Raw genomic sequence first — 10552 nt, 5'->3', positions numbered from 1 at the left:
AGAAAATTAAAATACTTTTAAAAGAGAGAGAGAGAGAGATTCACTGTCAGGGAAACATACCCGAGATAAAATGCTGAGATTGTGGCGGTCAAACTTTTGCAACAAATACCTCATAAAGATCAAAGGGTCAGGGTGCTTGGTCTCACAAAAGGCTCTTTGAAATAAACCCACGAAAAGATGCTCAACATCATTAGTCATTACAGAAATACAAGTAAAAACCACAGTGAGCTACCACTTCACATCCATGAAGATGACCACTTTAAAAACACACACATGGCCAGGCACCGTCGGTCATGTCTGTAATCCCAGCACTTTGGGAGACCAAGCTGGGTGCATTACCTGAGGTCAGGAGTTCAAGACCAGCCTGCCCAACATGACGAAACCCCATCTCTACTAAAAATACAAAACTTAGCCAGGTGTGGTAGTAAGCGCCTGTAGTCCCAGCTACTCGGGAAGGCTGAGGCAGAAGAATCACTTGAACCCAGGAAGTGGAGGCTGCAGTGAGCCAAGATGACGCCACTGCACTCCAGCCTGGGTAACAGAGCAAGACTCCACAAAAAAAAAAAAAAAAAAAAAAAAAAAAAAAAAAAAAAAAAACCAGAGAAAAGAGAAAAGATGTGTTGATGAGGATATGGGGGAGGATATGGAACCCTCATGCATTGCTTGTGGGAATGTAAAACAGTGTAGCCACTGTGGAAAACGGCTTGGTGGTTCCTCAAAGATTTAAACAGAGAATTATATGATCCAGCAGTTTTGCTCCTAGACATATATCCAAAAGAATTGAAAGCAGGGACTCAAACAGATCTTGTACTCCAGTGTTCATAGCAGCATTATTCACAGTAGCCAAAAGGTGGAAATAACCCAAATGTACATCAATAGATAAATGGGTAAACAGAATGTGGTATATTTATGCAATGGAATGTTATTCAGCCATAAAAAAGAATGAAATTCTGATAACATGCTACAACACGGATGAGCCTTTAAAACATCATTTCAAGTGAAATAAGCCACACACAAAAAGGGAAATGTTGTATAATTTTACTTATATGAGGTACTTAGCATTGGCAAATTCACAGAGACAGAAAGCAGAATAGAAATTACTGGCCGGGCTTCCGCGCACTATGACCGCCAGCGCAGAGCTGCGGGAGCCATGCCCGGAGTCGGAGTCGCGGTGACCAGCTGCAAGCATCTGTGTTGCCTCCTCCTCAGGAAGAGGAAAGGCTCGGTTGGAGTCGGCAGTTTCCAACTCCCTGGAGGTCATCTGGAATTCTGTGAGACCTGAGAAGAATGTGCTCGAAGGGAAACCTGGGAAAAAGCAGCTCTTCACCTGAAAAAATGTTCGCTTTGCCTCAGTTGTGAATTCTTTCACTGAGAAGGAGAATTACCATTATGTTACTATATTAATGAAAGGAGAAGTGGATGTGACTCATGATTCAGAACCAAAGAATGTAGAGTCTGAAAAAAATGAAAGTTGGGAGTGGGTTCCTTGGGAAGAATTTCCTCCTCTGCAGCAGCTTTTCTGGGGACTATGTTGTTTAAAAGAACAAGGCTATGATCCATTTGTAGAAGAGTTGAACCATCTGGTGGGATACAAAGGAAATCATCTCTAGGTGGCCGAGAAGATTTCTTGATTTTCTTTAAAAAGACAAAAATAAGGTCTGGTTAAGGAATGAAAAATATCTACATTGCAGAACAACTCCATTTTATCTTTAAAAAGTTCCTGTGATTGCCAATTTATTTGCAGTCTCTTAATGTACCCACCACCCTTTCAGCTAGTACTTGAGAAAATTTTTCTGAAATATGTCATTGAATTGTATTCCAGACACAGAATATATGATAAACGCTGATATTATGGGTAATTTGCTTTCCATATTTACTTATGATGTGTACTGTGCGCTTTGTCATTACTAGCTTGCATGGAGTAGGAGGCAGTCGAATTTGCCTTAGTGTTTCTGTTCAAATAGAGACCCAAATTCACATATTATAGTTTAGATTCAAACACAGTATGCCTGTTGCAAAATTTACCAAGTTTGTTGATTACCTCTTTTATTTATTTTTATTTTTATTTTTATTTTATTTTATTTTTTTTGAGACAGAGTCTCGCTCTGTCGCCCGGGCTGGAGTGCAGTGTCCGGATCTCAGCTCACTGCAACCTCTGCCTCCCAGGTTTACGCCATTCTCCTGCCTCAGCCTCCCGAGTAGCTGGGACTACAGGCGCCCGCCACCTCGCCCGGCTAGTTTTTTGTATTTTTTAGTAGAGACGGGGTTTCACCGTGTTAGCCAGGATGGTCTCAATCTCCTGACCTCGTGATCCGCCCGTCTCGGCCTCCCAAAGTGCTGGGATTACAGGCTTGAGCCACCGCGCCCGGCCGATTACCTCTTTTATTAAAGAAATGGTGGGGAGGGTAATATATTGTGACAATCTTTGCAACTTACAGGGAATAGGACAGGTCATTAGGGTATATTTCCCAGGTTTTCAATTGAGAACCTAAACCAAGAGAAGTGAGACAAAGCATCTAATGTCGGTATCCTACTATTAATAGGCTGTGTGATGTTGAATTACTCACTTACTCTCTCTGAGGTCCATAGTCCTTATATGTAAAATGAAGAGATTCGTCTAGAGCAGTTCTCAAAGTGTGGTCTGGGGCCCTGAAGAGCTTTTCAAGGGTATTCTAGGTCAAAGCTATTTTTTTTTTTTTTTTTTTTTTGAGACGGAGTCTCGCTCTGTCGCCCGGGCTGGAGTGCAGTGGCCAGTTCTCAGCTCACTGCAAGCTCCACCTCCCGGGTTTATGCCATTCTCCTGCCTCAGCCTCCGAGTAGCTGGGACTACAGGCGCCCGCCACCTCGCCCAGGCTAGTTTTTTGTATTTTTTAGTAGAGACGGGGTTTCACCGTTTTAGCCAGGATGGTCTCCATCTCCTGACCTCGTGATCCGCCCGTCTCAGCCTCCCAAAGTGCTGGGATTACAGGCTTGAGCCACCGCGCCCGGCGGTCAAAGCTATTTTTTTTTTTTTTTTTTTTTTTTTTGAGACGGAGTCTTGCTCTGCCACCAAGGCTGGAGTGCAGTGGCCGGCTCTCAGCTCACTGCAAGCTCCGCCTCCCGGGTTCACGCCATTCTCCTGTCTCAGCCTCCCGAGTAGTTGGGACTACAGGCGCCCGCCTCGTCGCCCGGCTAGTTTTTTGTATTTTTTAGTAGAGACGGGGTTTCACCGTGTTAGCCAGGATGGTCTCGATTTCCTGACCTCGTGATCCGCCCGTCTCGGCCTCCCAAAGTGCTGGGATTACAGGCTTGAGCCACCGCGCCCGGCCAAAGCTATTTTTATAACACTAAGACATCATTTCATCTTTTATTGTTTTTCTTTTTTTTTTATTTGAGCAGGAGTCTTGCTCTGTTGCCCAGACTAGAGTGCAATGGCACGATCTCAGCTCATTGCAGCCTCCGCCTCACAGGTTCAAGCAATTCTCCTACCTCAGCTTCCTGAGTAGCTGGGATTACAGGCACCCGCCACCACACCTGGCTAATTTTTGTATTTTTGTATTTTTAGTGGAGACAGGGTTTCACCATGTTGGCCAGGCTGGTCTGGAACTCCTGAGCTCAAGTGATCTGCCCACCTCAGCCTCAAAAAGTGCTGGGAATTACAGGTGTGACCCACCATGCCCGGCCATCGTTTATCTTTTTCACTCTCATTTTTTCATGAGTGTGCAGAGGAGTTTTCAAGAGGCTATCTGGTGTGATATTGTAATAGGCTGAATGCAAAAGCAGATGAGAATCCAGCTTTCGTCTGTTGTCAGACATTGAAGAGATTTGGAGAAATGTAAAGCAGCAGTACTCTTCTAATGATTTTTGTTGTTGTTGGTTAGAAAAATGGTTATTTTTAGTGGGTTTTAATATGTGAAAAAAATAGCTATTTGTCAAAAATGTTATTTATGTGTTAATACATATTGGGTTTTTGTTACTTATAAGTGATTAAGAAAAATTTTAAGAAATTTAAAAAAAGAAGAAGAAATTACTGGCCAGGCATGATAGCTCACACCTGTATTCCCAGCATTTTGGGAGGCCAAGACAGGTGGATCGCTTGAGTCCTGGAGTTTGAGACCAGCCTGGGGAACATGGCGAAATGCCATCTCTACTAAAACTACAAAAAAAAAAATAGCAGGGCATGATGGCACCTGCCTATAGTCCCAGCTACTGATGAGACTGAGGTGGGAGAATCACCTGAGCCTGAGAAGTTGAGGCTGCAGTGAGCTGTGATGATGACACCACACTCTAGCCTGGATGACCGGAATGAGGTCCTGTCTCAAAATAAACAAAAAAATAAGTTACCAAGGGGCTGGGAGCAGGAGGAGGAAATGGGAAGTTATTATTTAATGAGTGCAGAATCTCTGTTTAGGATGATGAAAACTTTCTGGAAATAGACAGTGGTTCTGGAAATAATAGGTAGTAATAAGGTTATGCTACACTGTGTATATACTTAACGTGACTGAATTGTACACTTATCATGGTTAAAATGATAAATTTTGGGCCAGGCGCGGTGGCTCACGCCTGTAATCCCAGCACTTTGGGAGGCTAAGACAGGCAGATCACGTGGTCAGGAGATCGAGACCATCCTGGCTAACCCGGTGAAACCCCGTCTCTACTAAAAAATACAAAAAACTAGCCAGGCGAGGTGGCGGGTGCCTGTAGTCCCAGCTACTCGGGAGGCTGAGGCAGGAGAATGGCGTAAACCCGGGAGGTGGAGTTTGCAGTGAGCTGAGATCCAGCCACTGCACTCCAGGCTGGGCAACAGAGCGAGACTCTGTCTCAAAAAAAAAAAAAGAGATAAATTTTGTTTTCCGTTTATTTTACCACAAGTTTTTTAAAAGCTCTTGGAAGAAACTAAGCATGTGACTCATAGATTCCCTTAGTCATCTGAGAAGAAGCCAAAAATAGAGGTGAGCTTATCTAAAGAAAATATGTGGAAGAGCCTCTTATCTAATGGAGAGAATTCCCATGACATACACAGAGTACCCACAAGTTATTGAGCATGTTATATTAGCAGAAACACGGCCATTTTAGTTTAAAGGGGACAGAAAGAGGACAAAACTGAAGGCTGTCAATCTCCCAAAATTCTATAGAGAGGATATAGGCTGATGAAACTACTGAGCTACGAAAAGGTACTGTCTTTATCAAAAAGGAAAGATGGCTTAGAACATGGAGTCTTGAACCAGAGGGCAGAGCCACAAACCCAGAGGATTATTCCCAGGCTTTGAAAGCAGTTGGATTTTTTTTTTTTTTTTTTTTTTTTTAGAGACAGGGTCTCACTATATTGCCCAGGCTGGAGTGTAATGGCTATTCCCAGGAGTGATCATAGCACATTATAAGCCTTGAACTTTTGGCCTCAAGCAATCTTCCTGCCTCACCCACCAACCCCCCGACCCCCCGCTGCCAGGTAGCTGGGTCTACAAACATCTGCCACTGTGCCTGACTTAGCAGCTGAATTTTGAAATTGCTTAGGCCCAGTGATTCCTTTCTTTCTCTTTCATTTTCTTCTTTTTTTTTTTCTTCTTTTTTGAGATGGAGTCTCACTCACTCTGTCACTCATCCTGGAATGCAGTGGCACAATCCCAGCTCACTGCAACCTCCACCTCCCAGGTTCAAGTGATTCTCCTGCCTCAGCCTCCTAAGTAGCTGGGATTACAGGCGCCCACACCATGCCCAACTAATTTTTGTATTTTTAGTAGAGACAGGGTTTCACCATGCTGACCAGGCTGGTCTTGAACTGCTGACTTCAGGAGTGATCCGCCCCCCTCAGCCTCCCAAAGTGCTGGAATTACAGGTGCAAGCCACCACACTTGGCCCATTTTCTCCTTTTTGGAATAGGAAAGTTTATAACTGTTACCTTACACCCATCCACTATTGTATTTTGGGAGTGGGTAACTTGTTTCTTGAGTTTCACACATTCACAGATAAAAAATAATTGTGCCCAAGGATGAATTATTCTCAGAGTCTCTGTGATACCTGATTTAAATCATGAGATTTGGGATTTTTGATCTGATGAAATTTAAGTGAGTTTTTTTGCTTTGAGTTGATGATGTAATGAGATGAGATTTTTGGATGAGGTGAATGTGTTTTGCACGTGGGATGGACATAAATCTTTGGAGGCCAGCGCACAGACCATAGTAGGCAGAATAATAGCTTCCTAAAGATGTCCACATCCTATCCCTAGAATACCTGGGAACGTGTTGTCACATGGCAAAGAGGAATTATGGTTGCTGATAAAAGTTGCTAATCAGCTGACCTATATCTTATTTCTTTGAGACGAGGTCTCACTATGTTTCCAGGTCTGGTCTCAAACTCCTAGGCTCAAGCAGTCCTCCTGCCTTGGCCTCCCAAAGCGCTGGGATTACAAGTGTGAGCACCATGCCCGGCTGAGCTGACCTTCAAAAGGGGAGATTGCCCTGGATTATCCCAGTGGGCCCAATGTAATCACAAGAATCCTTTAAAGCAGGAAAAGGGGGTGGGCTTGATGGCTTACGCCTATAATCCCAACACTTTGGGAGGCCGAGACAGGCAGACTACCTGAGGTCAGGAGTTCAAGACCAGCCTGACCAACATGGTGAAACTCAATCTCTACTAAAAATACAAAACTAGCCGGGGTTTTGTATTTTTACATACAAACATGCCTGTAATCCCAGCTACTTGGGAGGCTGAGGCAGGAAAATCACTTGAACCCAGAAGGTGGAAGTTGCAGTGAGCCAAGATCACACCATTGCACTCCAGCCTGGGCAACAAGAGCGAAACTCCATCTCAAACAAAAACAAAGAAATAACAAGTCAAAAAGGGAGGCAGAAGAGGAAACCTTAGTAATATATGAGAATTCAACCAACAGTTACTGGTTTTGAAGATGGAGTGACTTTCTTTGATCGATGAAATGCTAGCACATGTGCAAGCAGAGGTCTTGTGTGGTTTAACATAACTCATACTCCAGTGGTCCTTCTTGAAAAAAGCGCATCTCTGATGGCCCCAGAACATAGGGAGCACCCCCGAGCCTAACCCACAGTCTGAAACCAGGACCATCTGACCTGCAACCTGAAGCAGAACCACCCAACCAAACCTAGTCTAGTTCAGCCAAAGTACAATTGTCCTGCAGACCCTGAGTATAAGAATAAATTGCTTTTGGCCGGGCGCAGTGGCTCATGCCTGTAATCCCAACACTTTGGGAGGCCAAGGCGGGTGGATCACGAGGTCAGGAGATCGAGACCTTCCTGGCTAACATGGTGAAACCCCGTCTCTACTAAAAATACAAAAATTAGCCGGGCGAGGTGGTGGGTGCCTGTAGTCCCAGCTATTCGGGAGGCTGAGGCAGGAGAATAGTGTGAACCTGGGAGGCGGAGCTTGCAGTGAGCCAAGATCACGCCACTGCACTCCAGCCTGGGGGACAGAGCGAGACTGCGTCTCAAAAAAAAAAAAAAAAAAAAAAAAAAGAATAAACTGCTTTTGAAAGGCCATTGAGTTTTGCAGTTGTTTGTTATGCAGCATTGTTATTGAGGATGAGACAGAGAATTCCTGACAAGGCATGCTGTTGGGAGTACTGCTTTCACTCATTCAAACAGTCCCGGCCGGGTTCGGTGGCTCATGCCTGTAATCCCAGCACTTTGGGAGGCCAAGATGGGTGGATCACTTGAGGTCAGGAGTTGGAGACCAACCTAGCCAACATGGTGAAACCCCGTCTCTACTAAAACACAAAAATTAGCTGGGAGTGGTGATAGGCGCCTGTAATCCCAGCTAATTGGGGGGCTGAGGCAGGAGAATCACTTGAACCCAGGGAGCGGAAGTTGCAGTAAGTGGAGATTATGCCACTGCACTTCAACCTGGGCGACAGAGCAAGACTCCATCTCAAAAAAGAAAAAAAGTAAAGAAACAGTCCCAGTATGCATCCATGTGCATGTGCATGCAGGTGTATCTGCCTGTGAGAGCTGCACACACGACTCTTGAGTACCTGGGAAGATACCCATGTGCAGATGCTGTACATGTGTGGGGTCACTCTCTGGCACATTTGGAGGCATGAGGGCTACATGCAATGTGAAGGAATCTATGTCCAGCCTTCCTTTCTTGGTTTTCCTCCTCTGAACTTATGCATCCCTTCACAAAAAGTCCTGCTCCTGGCTAAAAGCCTGTGTGTGATTTTTCAGCTCAACCACAGGCAATGACAGGTTTTACCTGGCAGGCCTCACAGCTGAGCTGTGCACAGCTGATGCATTGCAGTCTTTAAAGACAGTTGCAGGCACAGACTCAAGCCTCCTGGACAGTCGACCTCTCACACACATCTCCGCTCCTACCCCAGGTCTTCATTCAGACACGTCTTCATTGCAGTGGGGTAAGCCTTTGGCCAGGACCTCCTTACCATGGGGAGTGGGGAATCCTTGAAGACACTTTCCTCCATGCTGACTCAGAACTTTTCCCACTTGCCCTTCCCCCCTTCCCCCAATCCCTGACCCCCAGGTCTGTACAACTGCAGGAGCCTTTTGTTGGAAGCTCTTCTGCAGTGAGACCAACCCCACACCTGTGCTCATCCATCCGACCCCAGATGGCATCATTCTATGAGGAAATGAGAACAGGGTGGATCTGTGTTCTACAAAATAAAGCAAACCGGGTTCTCTGGTTTAGCCTCTTCCTTGTACTGTAATAATAAGAGATTTGGGGCTTGGCTATTGCTTTCATTTTGACTTTTTTTGTTTTGAGACAGGGTTTCACTCTGTCACCCAGGCTGGAGTGCAGTGGTGTGATCTCGGCTCACTGCAACCTCTGCCTCCTGGGCTCAAGCAATCCTCCTACCTCAGTCTCCCACTATAGTAGCTAGGACTACAGGCGCATGCCATCATACCCAGCTAATTTTTATATTTTTTATAGAGACAGGGTTTCACCATGTTGCCCAGGCTGGTCTCAAATTCCTGAGATTAAGCAATCCACTGGCCTCAGCCTCCCAAAGTGTGAGGATTACAGGCATGAGCCACCATGCCAGGCCATCATTAATCAGCTGCTCCAGCACTTGGAAGTTCAGCTCTCTCCTGCTCAGCTGAGCTCCTGATTATACAGAGGTTAAGAGCAAACTGCCTCTGCCACTTAGTAACCTGGTGACTTTGGAAAAGTCACTTTGCCTTTTCATCCTTTGGTTTCTTCATCTGTAAAATGAAAATAACAATACCTTATTTCACAGGGTTGCTGCTGTGAGGATGTAGTGAGTCGATATATGTAAAGCATAAAGTAGGTTCTATTGAAGTGTTTGCTATTGTATTCAACATGGTCCATTTCTGCTTGGAGATCCATATGACTCTGGGGAGTATCTGTTGGTTCAGCCTAGGTCACGTGTTCCATCTTAACCATCCCTTCCCTGCTCCAAGGTAGAGCCGGTGACCTGAATTAAACCAGCAGACACGTTCCACCTCCAAGACTGGCTCAAGATAGGCATGTAATATAAGCTGGTTCAATTAGAGTGAATCTTTTTTTTTCTTTTTCTTTTTTGAGATGGAGTCTCATCCCGTCACCCAGACTAGAGTGCAGTGGCACAATCTCAGCTCACTGCAACCTCTGCCTCCCAGGTTCAAGCACCTCCTGAGTAGCTGGGATTACAGGTGCCTGCTGCCATGCTCAGCAAAATTTTGTATTTTTAGTAGAGACAGGGTGTTGCCATGTTGGCCAGGATTGTCTCAAACTCCTGACCTCAAGTGATCCACCCGCCTCAGCCTCCCAAAGTGCTAGGATTACAGGCGTGAGCCACTGTGCCCAGCCCAATTATAGTGAATCTTAATACACTGGCTAAAAATTCTGGGACACAGTCAGTCTCTCTCTTTCCAACAGGACATGTACAAGGACCTGCACAACCCTGGGAGATGCTGGCATATTGAGGCCACAAGCAGTGCTGACCTTAAGGAAAGGGCAACACCTCAGAAAACAAAGTAGATAAATAGAAACCAAGTCCTTAGTGCCATCACTTGATTTCTGGATAAAGCCTCATCTATTTATTGACCTGAGCCCTTCATAGTTTAGGCCAATGTGATTTGGTTGTTTTGTTACCTGTAACCAAAAGTCTCTTAACACAAAGTGGATCTGTGAGTGACCAGAGTCTCTTGGGGGTTGTAGCAAGCTAGATCCCCAGAGAGGCCAACTCTGAGATGGAGTGTAGGGTGTACAACGTTGATCAATGAGTGCTCTTGGAACCAACAACTGAGGAAGACAGAAGTATGCAGGACTGGGCACAGGGAGAAGTCCAGCTGCAATGCAGGCCCAAGGGTAATTGCAGCTGAGCCTTCAGGAAGTTCTGGAGCCAGAGTAGCCCTTCTGAGTTGTTCCAAGCACTGAAGGCCTAGCAAGTTCCCAGGGGTATTAAACTCAATAAGCCTGTCAGCCTCCACAATGCCCGCAACAGGTCTGGGCACAGATTGGAGAGAAGCTGGGCTCCCAACTGCACCAGGAGGGAGTGGCCCAGAGCCAGAGCCATGGAGACTCAGGCAGGGGGTTGCTCCAGCACTTCTTCTGGAGAAGTTTTGAGTCCCAGATGCAGTTAGCACAGCTG

The 10552-nt window shown here is 45.6% G+C and overlaps 1 pseudogene; it reads left to right on the top strand.

Annotated features, from left to right (window-relative positions):
* Nucleotides 1–1150: 1150 nt before the first annotated feature.
* LOC115892848 lies at nt 1151–1610 on the top strand (annotated as a pseudogene).
* The last annotated feature ends 8942 nt before the right edge of the window (nt 1611–10552 follow it).

The sequence above is a fragment of the Rhinopithecus roxellana genome, chromosome 13 (genome assembly GCF_007565055.1).
Source record: "Rhinopithecus roxellana isolate Shanxi Qingling chromosome 13, ASM756505v1, whole genome shotgun sequence".
Taxonomy (NCBI): domain Eukaryota; kingdom Metazoa; phylum Chordata; class Mammalia; order Primates; family Cercopithecidae; genus Rhinopithecus; species Rhinopithecus roxellana.
This window is presented reverse-complemented; position numbering and strand designations above follow the sequence as displayed.